Raw genomic sequence first — 19,928 nt, 5'->3', positions numbered from 1 at the left:
AGTTTGCAAATATTTTCCACATAACTATGGCTTTGCCATATTTGCCACATAATATATCAACAATCAATCAAACATTTGTAGAGTGCACTACATACCCGTGAGGGTCTCAAGGCGCTGGGGAGGGGGGGGGGGCGCTACTGATCGAACAGCCAGGTCTTGAGCATCCTCCTGAATGTCAGCAGGTCTTGGGTCTGTCGTAGGCTCAGTGGGAGGGTGTTCCAGGTCTTGGCGGCGAGGTGGTAGAAGGATCTCTCGCCGATGGTTGTTCTTCGGATGCGCGGGACAGAGGCTAGTGCGAGTTTGGCAGAGCGGAGCTGGCGGTTGGGGATGTAGAAGGAAAGTACTCTGTTGAGGTATGCTGGGCCGGTCTTGTGGAGTGCTTCGTGTGCATGGATGAGGAGCTTGAAGGATATCCTCTTGTTGATAGGGAGCCAGTGCAGGTTTCTCTAGTGGGGGGTGATGCGGCTGTGGTGTGGTACGTCGAGGATCAGTCGTGCCGAGGTGTTTTGGATGCGTTGCAGTCGTTTAATGAGCTTGGTCAGGGCTCCTACGTGGAGGGCATTTCTGTAGTCGAGTCTGCTGCTGACGAGGGCCTGGGTGACTGTTCTTCTTGTATTTGTCGGGATCCACCTGTAGATCTTGCGGAGCATGCGTGGGGTGTTGAAGCAGGAGGAGGAGACAGCGTTGACTTGCTTGGTCATGGAGAGCGTTGAGTCGAGGAGGATTCCCAGGTTGTGTGCATGGTCGGTGGGTGTCGGGGCTGCCCCCAGTGCCATCGGCCACCAGGAGTCGTCCCAGGCTGAAGGGTTGGAGCCGAGGATGAGGACCTCCGTTTTGTCCGTGTTCAGCTTCAGTCGGCTGATCTTCATCCAGTCGGCGACGGCCTTCATTCCTTCATGGAGGTTGGCTTTGGCGGTGATGGGGTCCTTGGTGAGGGAGAAGATCAGTTGAGTGTCATCGGCGTAGGAGATTATGTTGAGGTTGTGCTGTCGGGCGACCTGTGCGAGCGGGGCATGTAAGTGTTGAACAGTGTCGGGCTGAGAGAAGATCCCTGGGGTACGCCGCAGATGATCTCGGAGGCTTCGGATTGGAATGGGGGAGGCGGATGCTCTGGGTTCTGCCGAAAAGGAAGGAGGTTGTCCATTCCAGGGCTTTGTCTCGGATCTCTACGGTGTGGAGGCGTTCACGTAGTGTGCGGTGGCAGATGGTGTCGAAGGAGGCTGAGAGGTCCAGGAGGATGAGGGCTGCAGTCTCACCATTGTCCAGTAGGGTCCATGTCGTCGGTGGCGGTGATGAGGGTGGTCTCGGTGCTGTGGTTGCTGCGGAATCCTGACTGGGAAGGGTCCAGGATTCTGGTTTCTTCGAGGTATCGGGTTAGCTGTCTGTTGACGATCTTCTCGATGACCTTGGCCGGGAACAGGAATCTGACGATTTTAACTAATAAATTGTTTATAGCCCAAATACATCAAGAGATACTAACAAATGTGACTTTTGCTGCTGTGAAGTGGAGGGCCCTTTGCAAAGGTTGACTGGTCACCTTTCTCATTGCTGCAGTTGTATGTTCCACTAGTACTAATAAGGAAAAATCTTTGCAGAGACTGTTAGCATGTGTAAAAATTTCAAAATAATAAAGTATCAGAAAATTTATAGCACCACTAATACCAGTGTAGGGTGTCAGAGCACTTTACATCACACATATTACACAGAGACAATCATTCGTGTGTGTACATCACTGTGTAGGAAATGTTCCATAAGACAAAGGACTACAAGGTGTAGGAGTCACATGACAACCATACTAGTAGGCAGCATAGTTTAATAGTGATTGGTCTACAGAAACACATATTCAGAATTAAAAACATAATACCATGGTTGGGGGTTCTCTTTAATAATCAGAATTGATTTCTACCCAAATGAACCCTTTTTTTGCAACATTACGATAATCGAAGACTGGGGAAAAAAACATAACGCTCTAATTTATACCTTGGAGTTTGCATGCAGCTCTTCCATGACAGTTAATAGCTCACTGTTCTATGTTAGGATTTTAACTTATTAACTGCAAGTAACAATAGGATCTCTCTGATAAAAGCAGTAACCCACTGACCTATTTACATCATGTGCACTTTGTGATCTGCATGGCACATGTTCTTAGCAGCATGCACATTACACCTCTGCCATTCCTTTTCATGAGTCAAACCTTCCACTAGACAAAACACCATCTCTCTCTACTAAGAACATTAATCACTGGAGTTATCAAGACATTTTTATTGTTGCCCAAAAATGTTGGAGGCCAGGAAGGAGGCAGCAAGTGCTTTTAAAACCATATTATACTTACAAACACAACGCCCCCCACCTGAATTTAGTGCCCAGTGCGGTCGCACTGCCCTAGAGCCACCATGCTCAAGGGTCCTGTGACCTCAGTGACAGAGTCACTGCCACTCTATGGTGTGCTGCTTCATAGGTCTGTCCCCAAGACTGGAGGTGAACTTCATGGATAGTGGTGGACAGGCCTTCAAGGTTAATCCACACTTGCCACCGCTAGGGTCCACCTGCTGGTGCTAAGACACCAGGGCTTTTAAGATCTTGCGGCGCCTTCTAAGGTGTAGCTCAGGAATGTGCTCCCTCAGGAGAGTGGTCTGGGAGCCTGGTCATTAAAGCTGAACCTGGTTCACCAGTTCCACTTCAGCAGCTCTGACCATAGCGCCACATCCTCTCCCCCACTGAACACCATACTGCCCCACTTAGACAAACTTGCACTGCACCGACCCGCTATAAACACCTGGATGTGACTCCATTCTAATTACGCACTAGACAAGAGTAATATGCTGCCTAAAAAAATTTAACAACATCCTAGAACAAGCATTTTCAATGCAATAGGTCTCGCATTATTAAAGTTTGAGTTGTTGGCACTGAAAATGAGATTATTATTTTTTTGTATTTGTACGTGCATTAAGAAATGAAGTACTTTTAAGCTAAACAACCTATTAAAAATTGTCAGAAATGCAAATAGATATAGCAGGTTATGCAGATGATATTAAATATCTGAAAAAAATGGAATTAGTTGTAATTTGAATACTGTAACAGTTATGCAATACTTTTAAGAATATGAAGGTGATACGTATTGGGTATGGTAATAGTTGTGTAATCTTTTCATTAGTAAGAAATTGTTTAGTGTTATTTTTTATGCAATGTTTGTTAAAATATTAATTGTAATATTCATAACGAGTTGGCAGGTATGATGACCTGAGTGAACTTGTTCTCCCTCTACAGCAGGAAGTCACTATAACGGAGGCAGGGCTTTAAGTGGAATGAAAAGGCTTTTGGGGGGGCTCTGAAAGGGACCTGGCCGATGTAATGAAGGGCGTTGCTTAAAACCACGAACTGAAAACCCGTGCTTAGCATAGTGCGTTGCCCCACTGATATTTTGCTGCATCGTCATTCCATCCAGATACAACAAGTAACATTACACCTACAACAAGCCAGGACTGTTGGCTTTGTCAATGGTTGTTAGTTGCATTAGACAAATAAGCAACAACTATGGCTTTGATGCACATCATTTTGAAAATATAAGCATCATACTTCCCCATCAGCTTTGCATTAATCGTGATTGCCCATGCGCCAAGATAACCATATTGCCCCATCAGTTTAATCCATTCAGCAAAGGCCAATAGCCCAAGAGGTGGACCCACAGAATGCATAAGATAAAGCAATCATCCCAGAATCGCAGAGAGCAGGTGTGGTTTCTTCCATTAAAGCTAATTCCAGTCTAGTGATTTCCAGCATTGAGCACACATATAATATATCGTTTTTTACATGTTTTGTTTTTACATTGTGCTCTCAATGCTAACCGTAATCTAGAGCTTTATATTTGAGAACAACTTGTTTTACATCAGCAGACTCCAACGCAAAGAAAATGGGTATGTTATGTAGTGTGAAGGTGACGGGAAAATAGCAAGGAAGGCGCTTTGTCCTTGAGGCCTGACAATAAAAGCAATGTTGTTCCGAGTCAAAAGCAAATCTAGGTCGTTTATGTGCATTCCAATATGCGTTAGACTGAAAAAGTGTTGCCAAAGTGCAAACAGGAGCTACAAACACTTCGAGCCATTAACAGAAGGCAGGGTCTCACACTGAAAAGCTGCACCAAACTCTCATACTCCTTTCCTCACTTCAGGAAATGGTGTGATCCTGGGCACGTCACCTTATCGCTCTGTTCCCCGGTTCCATCTATTTCTTTACGTTTGGTATAATCGCGGCACCCGCGCTTTACTTTTAATGTTATAAGTAAAGCGCGGGTGCCGTGATTATACCAAAGGTAAAGAAATAGATGTTTTTTCTATTCCTTTACTTTTAGTATAATCGCGGCACCCGCGCTTTACGTATAACATTAAAAGTAAAGCGCGGGTGCCGCGATTATACCAAACGTAAAGAAATAGAAACAAAAATCTATTTCTTTACCTTTGGTATAATCGCGGCACCCGCGCCTTACTTTTAATGTTATAAGTAAAGCGCGGGTGCCGCGATTATACCAAACATAAAGAAATAGAAACAAAAATCTATTTCTTTACCTTTGGTATAATCGCGGCACCCGCGCTTTACTTTTAATGTTATAAGTAAAGCGCGGGTGCCGCGATTTTACCAAAGGTAAAGAAGTAGATGTTCTCGCGACAAATACATATAAATAAATATAAATATATTCACTGAAAAAAACATAGGTTTCAGGGGTGTTATAGTTAGCTGGACTTTTCACTTGTACAAAACCATTGAAATTCCCCCGTTACAGTTAGTTCAGCTAACTATAACTCGCGCGCCCGCAATGCACTGCTGATGACGTCACATATTACATCACTCATGACATGGTCAGTGACATCACTCATGACATCACTGATGACATCTCAAATGACATCACTGATGACATCATCCAGTGAATGTGTGTTTTTCTGAAAATTAAATATGTTTTATATATGTATATCTCAAGGTCGATGGAAGAATAAATGGGTATATAAGTGTCTAAATGGATGATTTGTTTTTGAAAAATTGATTGTGTAACTGACTGATTAAGTGTATCATAGTGAATACATGGCTTAGTGAGTAATGTTTAAATATGTAAATATCTGTATCAGTCTCTCACTTTGTGTATAAGTGGCTGCATGGGTTGGTGAGTAGCTACATGGGTGTCTATATAGGTTATTAGTTGGTTTTTTGAGTATCAGTCTGAGTGTCTGCATGGTTCGGTGGTGGTATTACGTAGTGCATAGGTGCATGAATGAGTGACTCACTCTTTGTATGTGTTGAAGACAGCATGTGTGCAGGACTGTATGGGTGGATGAGTGTGTGTATGGGTGTGTTAGTGAGTGAATGACTGTCTCAATAGTGTCTTTATGAGTAACTACATATGTTTTAAACTAGTATATGTGACTATTGGTGTATATAAGTGAGTATATGTGAGAGTGAGAGATTGAAAGAGTTCCTGTATGAATAAGTATGTATTTCTATAAGTGATTGTTTAAAAGAATAAGTATGTGTAAGTTTCCGTAGAAGTAAGTGTGGTGGTGTGTGTATAACTGTATATGAAAATAAATGTATGTTTGATTCTTTATTAGCATGAGTGACTATGTGTGTGAGTAACTCTATGGATGAGTGGCATTGTGTAACTGGATGTATGGGTGTATGAGTACATATGATGAGTGAATACATGTATGAGTGACTGTATAGGACTGTTGGTGAATGAGTGGATGTGTATGTGGATCTTAGAATTACTGAAGAGGTTGTTGAAACTGGTATTGGTATGTCCATTGTTTTGAAAAGTTTAGTCTCTATTTTTGAATGTGTGTATCAAAGGTCATATTAGGGTGAGAGAAGGTTTGCCACTCTATCACAAGGATGATGTCATCAGTGATGTCATCAGTGATGTCATTTGAGATGTCATCAGTGATGTCATGAGTGATGTCACTGACCATGTCATGAGTGATGTAATATGTGACGTCATCAGCAGTGCATTGCGGGCGCGCGAGTTATAGTTAGCTGAACTAACAATAACGGGGGAATTTCAATGGTTTTGTACAAGTGAAAAGTCCAGCTAACTATAACACCCCTGAAACCTATGGTTTTTTCAGTGAATTTCTGAGGTTTTTTAAATGCTAATTCCTAACTATAACGTGCCTGAAACCTATGGTTTTTTCAGTGAATTTCAAAGGTTTTTTAAATGCTAATTTCTAACTATGCCTACAGAGATAGGACATGTGAAGAAAGAAGAAAAAATGCGCAGAAAGAAAAAAAAGAAGTGCAGAAAGAAGCAACAGAAGTCCTCAAAGACGAAGAAAAGTGCAGGAAGAAGGATAACGGGCAGAAAGAACACAAAGAAGAGCAGAAAGAAGCCTTGTTGCAAAATTATCCTGTACCCTCAACTTTTTCAGACGGATACTGGTGGTAACTGAGTCTGACTAACCAGTCCTAGAGCCAGTGCTATGTTAAAAGACACTTAGAATACAGTGAAAACACCTACATACACTAGGGAACATTATGCGTTGGGGTCCCCCTGTGATTAGCATGACCTCCTCTGTAAGCCCCTAGTATATAATAGGGCAGGGGGATCAAAACTACCTCTTAAAATAGGCCACAGGGCGTTTTTGCACACGTTAACTCAGGCCCCGTCCCCTCCCTTCACTACTGTGTAAACACGCCCTGTGTCCGTTTTTAGTTGGGAGATTAAGTTCATTTGAATCCTGAGGGTCCCTAGGGTCCAACTAGCCCACTAGGTACCTCCAGTAAGTGCCACAGAGCTGCGTTGCAGAGAGGTGTAAAAAGTGGCACGGCCTGGACCACCTCTCTGCAATGCAGCTCAGTGGCGCTTACTGGAAGTGCTTGGTGGGCTAGTTAGCCCCCCGGGGCCCTCAGTATTGAAGGAAAATTATATCCCCAATTTAAAACGTGCCATAGTGCGTGTTTGCACACGTCACCTCAGGCCCCGTCCCCTCCCTTCACCACTGTGTAAATGCGCCCTGTGGCTGTTCTAAGTTGAGAGATTAAGTCCCCTTGAATCCTAAGGGTCCCTAGGGTCAAACTAGACCTCTAGGTACCTCCAGTAAGCGCCACAGAGCTGCGTTGCAGAGAGTTGTAAAAAGGGGCTTGGCCTCAGAACACCTGTATGCAGCGCAGCTCCCTGGTGCATACTGGAGATGCCTGTTGGGCTAGTTGGCCCTCAGGGACCCTCAGTATTGAAGAGGAATTAATTCCCCAACTTACAACTCGCCAGGGGGCGCGTTTGCAGAGTGCTGCAAGGAGGGGGCGTGGCCTCCGGCACGATGCCAGTCTTTTATTTATTTTAATTTTTTAAGAAGGGGGGCTGTGTGGTTCCCCTTCTTATTCTAATTTATTGGCCCTGGTGACCAAATCCCCCAGGGCCTGTCTCCTAATTATATTTTTTTGACCCCAATCCCCAGGGCCGGCCACTGTTTTTTATTATTTTAAAAAAATATATATTTATAGACACACCTAGGACATGCTGGACAAACCGTACGTACCTATCACCATGACAATTTGCGTGATATTAATTAAAAGGCGACTATGCATACAATGAATCCACGTGGAATGTATTTACACCACTAGTGAAGCTCTGACATGTCTGATGCCCTACCGTGCCTAATCCCGGTAGACACCCTTGTCGTTTATTTATACAAACATGGGTAGCTATTGACGGGCACATTTAATACACATGCACACCAAGCCATTCAAAGGGGATTCGACAAAAATTCGACCAAAACTATGCAAGAAACCCCCCTCGCGGTTAATAAAACACACATCCACTGCCGGATGTGTAATACTTTTTATTTTACTCTCTGGAAAGGGGACGAACATCACTTGAGAGTCACAGCACGCTCCTGGCAGAGCCCAATGCTGTGTTACACCCACCATTGCCTGCTGAGTGCCACACACCTCTGTGTTGTATTCCACTAGCTAGTGCATATGCTATGACACTCTCTAGCCCATGTGCACTGTAACACCACCCCGTGAATATGTCATGCCACACTTGTCTTCGCACGGGTTATATTGCCCCATCTAGCGTGCCTTCCTCGATGCCTATGTTATAACGCACAGTGCTATGCCATACATATTACAATCTGGGATCCATATCTTTGTCACAGTGCATATGCAACGTTACACTCCCCAGCACATATTTTATATTACAACTTTAGAGACTAGTTAGGTTACACAACACTGCCCTGTGCATATTACACTCCAAGGCGCATATCGCATAGCACGCGCTAGTGCCTGTGCTATCTCGCGCTCTCCAATGAATCTGTCATTGCGCACAATGTATTGCATATTATATTTCACGCCCGGTTCATCTTATATCACACATTTTGGTGCATAGTTTATACCATACACTATATCTAGTTTTGATTTTCAATCGTGGTCTCAGGACTATGTTCTATATAACACTGTGTTCACCTACCCTTTTCACGGGCATTACATTTTGCGATAGGGGGTGGAGGGTCAGGGGGTGTTTCTGCCAAGTGAGCCCGGAGTCACAGTCACAAACGTCCTCTTCTTCCTGAATAAAAGTGAGATTATGCTGCATACTTGTTCATATTTTAAGTAGTTCGCACAGACACACGTTTTAAAAACAATAAAGTTCCTAATACCCGCCTTCTCTGAACAGTTAGCTTGCTGCCCCATCCCCCTCCTCCCTATCCTCTGTTGTGTGAATCCATGGACTGGCCTCCTCCCTCCTGCCATGCATGGTCTGATGTTCTGCCACTGCCCTCAATTTAGTATGATGTACCAGTCCACTCCTCCTGCCCTCCATTGCCCAATTCTATGCCCCATCATTGACCTCCTGCTTAAACTCTGTGCTTAGCTTGCTGCCACTATTCTCCTTCCCCCTGCCCTCCGATGTCTTTGTGTATGCCCCTGCTCCATCCTTTTTTCCCACCATGTTCCATGGACCTGCCACTCCTATCTACTCTGAGTGTTCTGTTGAGCTGCCACTCCCCTCCCACCTGCCTAGCATTGTCAGATGACTGTAACCTGTCCCTGCCACCTCCACCCTGCCTGTCCACATGCCATGCCCCTATCCTCTTCCTCCTGTCCTACATGGTCCATTGTACTGCCACACCCTTCTGCCCTCCCTGGTCTGTTGTGCTGCAACTGCTCCTCCTGCCTGCCCCATGTGGTCTGTTGTGAGGCCCCTTCCCCTGAACTTTCTTGTCTGTGCACAGGTCCTGACCCTCCCTTCTATCCTCCATCGTCCTTTGTGCATGCCCCTGCACCCTCCTTCTTGCCCATCATAGCCATTGTGCTACCACTAACCCTCCCACTTGCCATGCATGGTCTTCTGTGCTGCCATGGCCCCTCCCACCTTCCCTGTGTGGTCAGTTAGCTGCCCCTGAACCCCTCCCACCTTCCCTCCATGGTCTGTGTGTATGCCATCATAGTCTCACTGTTGCTCTTCATGGTGTGTCTTGCTTCTAGTGCCCATCCTGCCTTACCTCCATGGCTATCTTGCTGCTCCTGCCCTGCCCCCTTGCCCCCAGCCCTCTGTTTACATGTGCAGACCCCTACTCCCTCCCTCCTGGCTTGTCTGTTCCATTGTAATGCCCCTGATCCATCCCTCCTGCCCTTTATGGTCTGTTATGCTGCAGCTTTCTCTCCTGTCTGTCCATTATGGTCCTGCCTCTTGCCCCTCTGTTCTCTGTTGTCCATGTGCATGGTCCTGTCCCCCCCCTCTTGCTTTCTATGGATTGTTGTGCTGCACTCCCGTCCCGCATGCTCTGTGTGGTATATTGTGCTGCTGCAAACCCTGATGCCTGCCCTTCAGGGTCAGTTTGGTGCACCTCTCCATGTCCCTCCTGTCCTCTGTTATCCAAGTCCATGTCCCTACCCCATTTCCTTCCATGAACATTTTGAACTTGGTAAGAGGGAGATTTTGAAAAAAAACTGGGGTATTGATTTTCCCCTTTGAGTTACATTGAAAAAGAGGAGATTGTAGACAGGAGACAGATAAAATAAAGCCCATTTGAGCTTAAAAACATTGGACGTTTCCTGGCTGAATCGGGTCTGTTGGCATGTATGGTTGTACTACCATTGCCTCTTCCTTCTGCCCACAATGGTCTATTACATTGCCACAGCCTCTCTTGCAAGTCCTGTATTGTTGGTTTGTTGCCCTGCCCCCCTTTCCACTGCCCTCCATAGTCTGTTGTGCTGCCACAGCCCTTCCTGCCTGCTCAGTGTGGTTAAATTGTTGCCTTTGCACCCTCCTACCTGCCTTCAATTTTCAGAGTCCGTGCCCCTGGCCTCTGCCTCTCAACAGTATCCTAATGAACAACTAGATTGCTAACATTCTATATTTATTACAAAAGTGTGGAACGCCTGACGTCATCTTGATGTAATCAAAACTGTAATACCTAGAGCATTTCCTTTAGAAATTACATATATGAGAGGGTCTTATTGGCATCAAAATTATGGTTAGTGCTCTAAAAGACTAAAATAAGGACATATTTTCTGAGTTTTCAAATAGCGAGAAAGCACTTTTAAATTATTTTTTACCTTTATGTTTTTTTATCCAGTTGACCACTTGATTAAATGTTGCACTTAGGGGAGAGGATGTGGTGTTACTTCCAAAACTGCAGACTTTGCAACTGGGGAACCAGGTTGGAGTTTCTGCTTCAGCTCGACATTCTGTGATTCTGGTCAAATCACTTAGTCTCCCCATGTCTACAACCAAAATGAATTTGTTCTTGTGTGATGTAACCAATGCTCATGTAAAGCACTCCAATACCTGACAAGTCTGCACTATATAACACTGCAAAAATACAAAATAATAAGTGTTTTGCACACTTCTGTCATTGGGCTATATTTGGGCTACATCTGGGTGATTTTGGGCTCTTTTGTCTCTGGTGGCCATCTTGGCAGACTTATTTGTTATGAAGTTTCCTAATTTCCTCATTTACTGCAGTCTCCTCAGTAGGAAATACTTTCAGTTTTTTACTTTGATTCCAAAGGCATTCAGATGTGTCAAATATTTGCCATAAATTCAGAATGTTAGCACTCTTTTTGCTCATTAGATCACTGTAGTAAAGCTACTGCTCACCAGGGAAAACTGCTGCTGGTATTGAAAGTGCATGTTTCAGTCTGCATGTCAGAATGTTTTAATGAAATAGAAGAGGATTTGAGAAGTCACTCAAAATGTGCCCTAATTTTTCTTTCTGCAGCACTAATCATACTTTTTATGGAAAAATGAACCCCCTCATTTTGTTCCTTTTTAAATTAAATGTTTTAAGAGTTACCACTTTAATCCAAGCAAGATGGCTTCAGGTGTGCCATACGTTTATCATAAGTAGGACTGTTAGCGCTCTAGTTGTTCTTTGGAACACTCTGGGAAGCTGCAGTAGAACACAAAGGAATCAACTGACAGTCTCTGCCCTTGTTGGATGTACATGTTTTACTGAGAATGTCAGACTTCATTCTCACATGACTGAGAAAGATAATGTGAATTTACAGAAAATAAGCTCTCAGTTTAGCTTATAGATCACCTTCCAAACCTCTGTGGGAAAAGCATGAGAAAATATTTTTCTCTCAATCATGATATCCCAGCAGAAGGCTTTTTCACATGGTGAAATCACCTTAGAACATACCACAATTCCTAAAATGAGTATGGTACCATCAACAAATGATTTATAATGTAACTAAAGTCTTAAAACCTTCTATTAACTGCAATGCTTTTTAATGAGGTGCTATCATGTATATTGGTCCCAAGATGGCTGCCAACACTTCTTGGATGAAGTGCTGACAGCCAATCAGATCTCAGGATGAGATGTGTGGTTAGGCTCCGCCCACATATATATATGATTTTACTTTTGATTTTCTCAGGAACTACTGAACAGATTGACACCAGACCTGCAAAAGGCACATCCCTGACCTGAGGACTACCTCTCCGCCAAATTTCAAGTAATTCTGTTCAGCCGTTCGGGCTGTACCTTGGACTAAAGGTCCCTATGGAAAATTGCATGGGGAAAACGCGTTTTGGGACCACCCTTTTTTCTCAGCCCCCGCTTGACGAATCCCCCCGAGACTTTCAGGGTAGGAGCGGAGCGGAGCGCCCCACCTATTTTGAAAATTTCGCGAGGATTCGTCAACCGGCGCCAAAGTTATTCCAAATAGAATGTTGCGGATTTCCTATGGAAACACGGTCCTAACTATAACTATCTACTGGCGACCGCCAGTAGATAATACATATATATATATATATATACATATATCTTATATAATCAATATATATAGTAGGTAGAGTTGTCTCAAATGTAACACAGACAAGGGGAATTTCTGTAGTCTCCTCGGGATGGGCAAGACAGCATTTCTGAAAAAGTTAAAGCTGGGGACCACGTAGAATCTGTGACTTCAGTGGGCTGGAGATGCCAAGTGATCCTTATCTGCTGACAAGTTCAGGCTAAAAGGCCGAGAAAGCGAAGTTAAAGCTGGAGACCATGCAGAGACTATGTTGTAACAAAGCTGGAGAATAGGCCTGGGACAGACGGTAGGACAGAAAAGTACAGAATAAGCAATCATAAAAGTGACGCCTGGGAAAATGGCGTGATAGTCATATTTTCATTCATACTCGATGTCTTTATGCCACAGATGGCTCTCTTTGGGAGTATCCACCTCAGGCATGTTGGGGAACCTGTAGTAGGATAACCTGCCTGGTCTCTGAAGGATGGCATCGGTTGATGTGCCGGGTGAGGCCAGCAGAGGAGAAAAGAGTCTCAGAACTGAAATCTGCAAGGGTGGGCCTGTGCTCCCTGACCATGGCACGAGGAGGATGTTCTAGAAAGGCCCATAATGGCTGCCTTGCTTTCCTTGAAGACCAGGGCCAGGGGCTCGTCCCTTGGTGGTGAATGCTGAAGGCTCTGTATGCTGGCTGGGCCTTGGCTTTCAGACGAGACATTGGACAAGGCCTGGCTCTCTGATAGGACATTTGCCATTGTGGCTGCAGCACTGGGCCGGTTGTGTAGTGCCAGGTGTTTCCGCAGGTAGGCCTGGCGCCTAAACTTCTTGTTGCAGTGTGAGCAGTCATACAGCTCCTCATCAGAGTCAGAGGGTTTAGGCGAAGGAGTAGCCACCTCTTGCCTTCTGGACCGGGGCTCTGGTTTTCCTTGGCATTGTCGGACTGGTGGGATACTTGTTGTTCAACTGTTGGAGGGGTCCTTGGTTTATGCCAACGACGGTGAGAAGCCAGGTTGGCAGGGCAACTGAAGACCTTGTCACATTCATCACAGCGGTACTCAACCTGTATGATCCTTGAGCACTTATGCTGTGCCAGGGATAGAGGGTCAGCATACTGCTCGCGGCACAACTGACAGACGAAGACCCCCAATGGGCTGCTGGCCTGACCCCGGTGTTTGGCATCCTCAGGGTCCTCCCGGATCCTCAGGCCCTCACTTCAGAAAATGGTGTGATCCTGGGCATGTCACCTTATCGCTCTGTTCCCCGGTTCCATCTATTCTTTACCTTTGGTATAATCGCGGCACCCGCGCTTTACTTTTAATGTTATAAGGAAAGCGCGGGTGCCGCGCTTATACCAGAAGTAAAGAAAAGCAAGTGGCGCGGGTGTCACGCCTGACTCTCGGCACGATCACAGCTCCACCCAAGGCCTATTGGTGTCTATTACGCGCTTGGTGCGCGTAATAGACCCCAATAGGCCATGGGAGGAGCTATGCGCGTGCCTCAGGCCAATTGCGTGCAGTCTTTTGGAAGAAGACGCATGCAAAGGCCAATGGGGGAGCTAAAAAGGAATCGCACACGCACAAGTGTGTGCAATTCCTAGATCGATTTCTGAAACCCAGAATAAAAGGACTCTCGTCTGCGCAAGCACTGCTGCGCAGTGCAACGCAGGTCGCGAGACCTAAAAAGCAAACACTCATAGGGAATGCAAGATTAAGTAAAGGATGTGAAATGTAAGTAGGAACAACATAGTTACCTTTTTCCTTTTACACTCATTATTCTGAAATTAGTGAGTGCTTTTGCGCGAAAAGGTAAGGCCATGACTACAGGGCCCAGAAGGGACCCGTTTCAGTGCCCATTGCTTAAATCCTTTCAAAACACAGGCTGTATGGTTTAAAAAGACCACATTCGTAAACACACAGTCGCTGTACACATTTTGTTTTCCAATTCACCCATCAAGCAGGTATTTAAGTACCTCCAGGCTAGGTGCACTTTCCCACCCGGGGAAAACAATGGGGCACATTATCAAGAAACGGCGTTAAAATTATCGCCGCTTTAGCGGCAGAAAACGGCTGCTAAAGTGGCGATAATGGGCTTGATAATATGCCCTAGAGAATTCCCCTAGAAGCCCATGTTCTGGTGTCAACATGGGCTTCTATGGAAATTCTCTGCGGCATATTATCAAGCCCATTATCGCTGCTTTAGCGGCAGTTTTCTGCCGCTAAAGCGGCGATAATTGGAACGCCGTGCTTGATAATATGCGCCAATGTTCTTCAAAGTGAGAGGAGAAAACAAAAGTATCCCTTCACTGGCAAACACTGTAAAGTGGCGCTAATGTGTTTAGGTGTAAATAAATTTATCTGGCCACCTTGCAACCACTCTGTCTTGCTTTAATTAGTTATTTATTTTTTACATTTGGAATATTTTATTTCTCTCCACCCCGAGGCTGCGTTTCCAGCAAAAATGTTTTTCTTTTTTAGATCCATTTCACAGGGGACCAAATAAACGAAAGGAGGAAAGAGAGGTTAACACCCGTTTCTTGAAGTCTCGGTTTTCACTAACTGAGGAGGGAGACAGAAAGAGAGGGAAGACTCGGAGGCTTAGAGGCCGTCACCATGGCCTGCGCACAGTTTAATTAATAGGGACTTGGGTGCGCGCAGGAGCACCATTTTATTTGCGAAGACTGAAGAGGCTTGCTTGCAGGCGCAGCTATCTTCCTCCGCAGAGAGTGAGAGGGCCCCTGGAGAGTGGGGGCCCCCCCGCACCGCGGGGGCTGCGGGGGCCTGTGTTACGCCCCTGCAATGGCACTGCCGTGTCAAACTATGTCTGCTGAGGTGCACTCCGCACTGCAGGGCCCGGGGGTGGAGTTTACCAGTAACACTGGCACTACCATGTCAAACTGTGTCTGCTGAGGTACACTCCGCACTGCAGGCCCTGGTGGTGGAGTTTACCAGTAACACTGGTGCTGCCATGTCAAATTACAAGGCGGGCACGGACTCTGGCATGCCGCTAGTATGGCTGTCACACCAAGCCCCCGCACCTCAGGGGAGGCTGGGTGAGCTGTGCACAAGAGTGACATGGCGCCCCAACCTCCACTGACCCGAGCACATGATTGGTCACTCACGCGTGGCCCGGAAGCACTTCCAAGTGCTTCCGGTTCACGCGTCCGGCCGACGATGGACAGGCCTGTCAGAACTGGCTTGCCCGACACGGAGGCATAAAAGGCTGGGGAGCGGAGCAGACGGCCTCTCTCTTCGCCGCTCCCCAGCCCGGACAACACAATTTGGGTCAGGGCCTCAGTCGGAGGCCCTAGCAAATCTTTTTCCCCACCCACCATCCCCTAAGGCAGATATCTTGTGTTATATGTATTTTTTTTCCATTTTTTGGAGTAGTAATGTAAAGAGTCTATTTGATTGATGCTTTGTCATGATGTTGGAATAATAATGTTTTTCTTTTCTTAATCTAATCCGTTGCAATTTCAGGAAAGTTATTTTGTCGTATTTTGTATGTGTTTCCCGGGGTCAGGCGGTAAGTTCATGATTGGTGAGCATAGTTTTTGGTCCTTAGCGGGCATCACCATTGTCAATTGGGGACGCCCGAGGGGGAGACAGAGGGTCTCTCATGGAACTCCAGGGGCAGTTACAGGCAGTAGGCTGGAGGGGTGCGGGTGGAAGGAAATTCTCGCTTCCATTAGGCTGGTTGGCCAATCCCCGTACGCGCATGCGCTCAAGGACGTAAGGATGCGTAACTGCAGCGCCCCTTTATGGAGTTAACATTGAGGGCATAGAGGGTGCCCCGGGGAGGTATCTACCTGGTAAGCTGGGCTCCCTGTGCAAGGTTATTCCGGTAGGAGGCTGGGACCTAGCTTAATCGAGATCTGGGGCCTCCAGTTATTGACCTTGCTGTAGGCTCTAACAGGGATGCGCAGAAAGAGAATATTTACATCGCTTAGCTTACGATAGGAACGGCTATGTACTAGAAGTATGTTAAGGTTAGCCAATTGACATCTTATACCTATCAATGTATTGGACTTTCTGCGTATTGTACATAATGTAAATAATAACGATTTTCAATGTTTGATTATTTTATGTAATAAAATACGTCCGGGGTTGCTACGACCCCTAATCCAAACATTAGGGAAAGGGGGGCGGTGAGCCCCACGGGAGCCGGGAGGCTCCCCACCTCAAGGGTCTGTGGTTTGATAAGGGGGGGGGGGGTTAGGCAGTACCAGATCATACTATGTCTGCTGGCATATACTCCGCACTGCAGGCCCCGGGGGTGGAGTGTAACAGAAACAATGGTGCTGCCATGTCAAACTATATCTGCTGCAGTACACTCTTCACTGCAGACCCCGGGAGTTGGACTTTACCAGAAACAATGGGGCTGCCATGTCAAACTGTGTCTGCTGAGGTACACTCCACACTGAAGTCCCCAGGGATGGAGTTTACCAGTAACACTGGCGCTGCATGTCAAACCGTGTCTGCTGAGGTACACTCCACACCGAAGTCCCCAGGGGTGGAGTTTACCAGAAACAATGGCGCTGCCATGTCAAACTATGTCTGCTGCTGTACACTCTGCACGAGGTACTCCATTTAAAAAAAAAATCCACAATCTAGTGGCTGGAATGGGACACTGTGTCACTACAATTATTTTAGTATTAATGCCCCAAAGATCTCAGAATATTCCAGGGGGCCTTGCCTGCAAGGCCCGCTTCTAACTTGCCCTTTTGCATTTTATTCTGGTTGGACTTGACTCCCTGCCTACTAGTGCCTTCTTCCCCTACTTGTCAATAAGCGCTGATTCCACTGGAGTTGACAGTCAGGTGCCGGCCTATGCATACATCCTGTCTGTCTCTCCATGATCAAGTCTGAGGACGAGCACCAACTATTGTCCTCAGAAGCAGTGGCTAAGAGGTCAAAACTCAAAACTGCCACAAATGGCAGAAGTCAGACTGAACACCCATATAAAAGGAGCTTTATACCATCAGGGTGATGAAGAAGACACCAAACATACAAAAATTGATGGGAGGAACGATTGCAAATAGTTTAAGCACTGAGAATGTTGCTTGGAGTAGCATTCCAACCCATCATTTTTTGGCTCACAGTGCTAGTTCAGGTTAGACCCAGCCATGTGCAAATTAGCACATGGCTGAAACCATCTGACATTGCTTGTGTTCTCTTCTGGCAGTTCCAGATGGACTGTTCCTATGAGGAACAGGGTCAGTGCTGATTTGCGGTACTAGCTACGTCTGGAGCTGCACAGTGGGTGAAAAACGATGAGTTGCAATGCTACTCAAGCTATTGCTAATGGTTGGACTTTTGTCAAGGATTCCTTCTGTCTAAATCCTTTTATGTAATTGATGATGAAGACACCTTGTCTACTGTTATGCTATGTTATGTAAATTTGTAGAGTGCACATCACTTGTGAGTTCATCCAGGTACTAGAGCAAACGTGTAGGCTGATCGGGAGCTCAGTAGGGTACTGCGGAGAAGAAAGGGAACTAGTTAAAAATCCAGGTCTTCAATTTCTTGTGAATGTTGAGGAGGGAAGGAGAAGTCCTGATGTGTTGGGGAAGGTCTGTGACAGAGGTCAAATTGCTGTGGTCTAACTTGGCCTTTTGTAAACGGAATGGATAAGGTGAATAGGAGGTTGATAGGTCTTGAGGACCAAGTGGATATCATGCCCATTAGTCCCCACCATGTTCAAGTCCTACAGCATCTGTGGAGGAGGAACATTATTGACATAGAGGACTGAGGCCATAGGAATATTGGTCTCTTTATAGACATACCAGAGGCCACTGAGTCCACCAACATGCATGCTTTCAGATCCTCCTTCTTCTCGAAAATGGTCAAACAGTAGTTAGACCCCACCCTTCCCATGGAATTTCAGAAACCCTAAACAATGCGACTCTCTACAACCTATGATAGTGCACCTCATTTGCTACTGTTAAGCTGTTACTGCCGTCTGGAAAAAGAATGGCCCCTGCTTTCTGGCACTCAGAAGATGTATATATTGGCAGTTTTTTCACAGGCAACCACCGTAAAACACAAAAAAGTTCCAGGCACTGTGCCAACTGGTAGTTTGGTGGAAAATAGGATATAGACTTCTTGAACTAGCCATGATGCTCTTAGCTATTATTACAAGGAATGGATAATTTACAGACACTGAGGAACATGGAATAGATATGGCCTCCTTAGAATCTTTGGCTGTGAACACTACTCAGAGACAAGCCTGAATGGACCAGAGTTAGCTAGATAGAACAACATCTTGGACCCTGCATGGAGGCAACCAGGCTCGAAGTGACATGTTGGCATCAGCTACTTGGAAATAGGCAGAGAGGATTAAATGTGATAGAGACTTCTCAAGGGACAGAGGTAAATCTAAGTGGAGACTGAAATCATAATATATCAAAAAAGGGGTATGGCCTGTTAAGAGCTGCTGAAGGAGGTGCCAAATACATCAAACAAAAGACTAAATCTTTAGTAACCAAATCTTTGTTAATTCTATGGCAGCAACCACCCAGACATAATTCAAGTGCTGCCTTAACTTATTTACATGATAGTCAATAAGTTCAACTCATCGGCGCCATTGAGCATCCAGGACTCTTTCTCTTCCCTATAAGGATTGAGTGTGAGTGAAAATGGGCATGGCCCGGCTTTTTTGCCTCTGATGGGCCTACACTTTGCCCAGAATCTGCCTTGGGTGGCCCGGGTGTGTCCCATGTAGAAGGACCAATGTGCTCTGCAAATAGTGTGTCACAGGTTGCTAAGGTTTCACTTCTGTCCGCACTCTCAATGGCACACTGAGAGTTATGGTCTTTCACCCTCAGGTCACAGCAACAATTAAACGTCCCATACAGAGCGACTGGTGAATGCCACAAAAAGAGTGGCACACAATGTGTGGAAGTTGTGGTTCCTCCACCCACAGATCACAGCAACAATCAAACACTTTAGTTCTCATGTATACTGTATGTGAGCGTTTGAGTTTCCATATATAGTGAAGAGATGTGAGTTTCTTTTCTGCCTTGAAAAAGACCTCCTTCTAACTACGGACCATGTTTAGAAGTCAAAAAGCATTGGCAAGACACAGAGAAGCAAATTTCACATTTATTTTTGCAGTTTATATAGCACTACCTCGAACTGAAGGTATCGGAAAACTTTATAAGAGCACCAGTTACATTACACAACAACACATTCATTAAGTGGGAGATTCAATGATTTGCCCAGAAACACAGGATGTTGAGCCAACACCAAGACTGAAACCCGGTTCCTCAGTGCGTAAGTCGGCAGCTCTGGCTATTAGACCACATCCTCTCCCTGTATTGCTCGAACTCTGAGGAGCCCAGTAGTCTTTCATACCCTGATAAACCTTTGGCTCCCTGCTGAAGAATGATTATATGACCCTCAGTGGGACTCCATATAATGCACATTGAATACATTGACTATCACAACGATAAGTATGATTATCTTATTCGGATTGTTCCTTTTCTTCAAGAAAATCATAACCTTGGGGGAGATTTAAAAAAAGTCACACAACACAGCATGAGGCGGAGCTGCATTGCGCGACAGGGAGGGAGCAGAAGAGCGCCATATGTTTCCATTGCGCCGGCACTAATTTTAGCTGCCGTGCGCTATGCACACACCTTAGCTCCGCAGCGCTAGTGTGTGTGCATGAGGGTAGCATAGGTTTTGTACAGGAAGGGTACCCTTCCTGTA

The 19,928-nt window shown here is 45.6% G+C and overlaps 1 pseudogene; it reads right to left on the bottom strand.

The window, feature by feature from the left end:
- Positions 1-12,655: 12,655 nt before the first annotated feature.
- The window catches only part of LOC146867503 (insulinoma-associated protein 1b-like), a 124,081-nt pseudogene continuing 116,808 nt past the window's right edge, over positions 12,656-19,928 (bottom strand).

The sequence above is a fragment of the Triturus cristatus genome, chromosome 1_2, assembly GCF_964204655.1.
Source record: "Triturus cristatus chromosome 1_2, aTriCri1.1, whole genome shotgun sequence".
Taxonomy (NCBI): Eukaryota; Metazoa; Chordata; class Amphibia; order Caudata; family Salamandridae; genus Triturus; species Triturus cristatus.
Note: the sequence above shows the minus strand (reverse complement) of the source record. Positions and strands in the feature narration are given on the sequence as shown.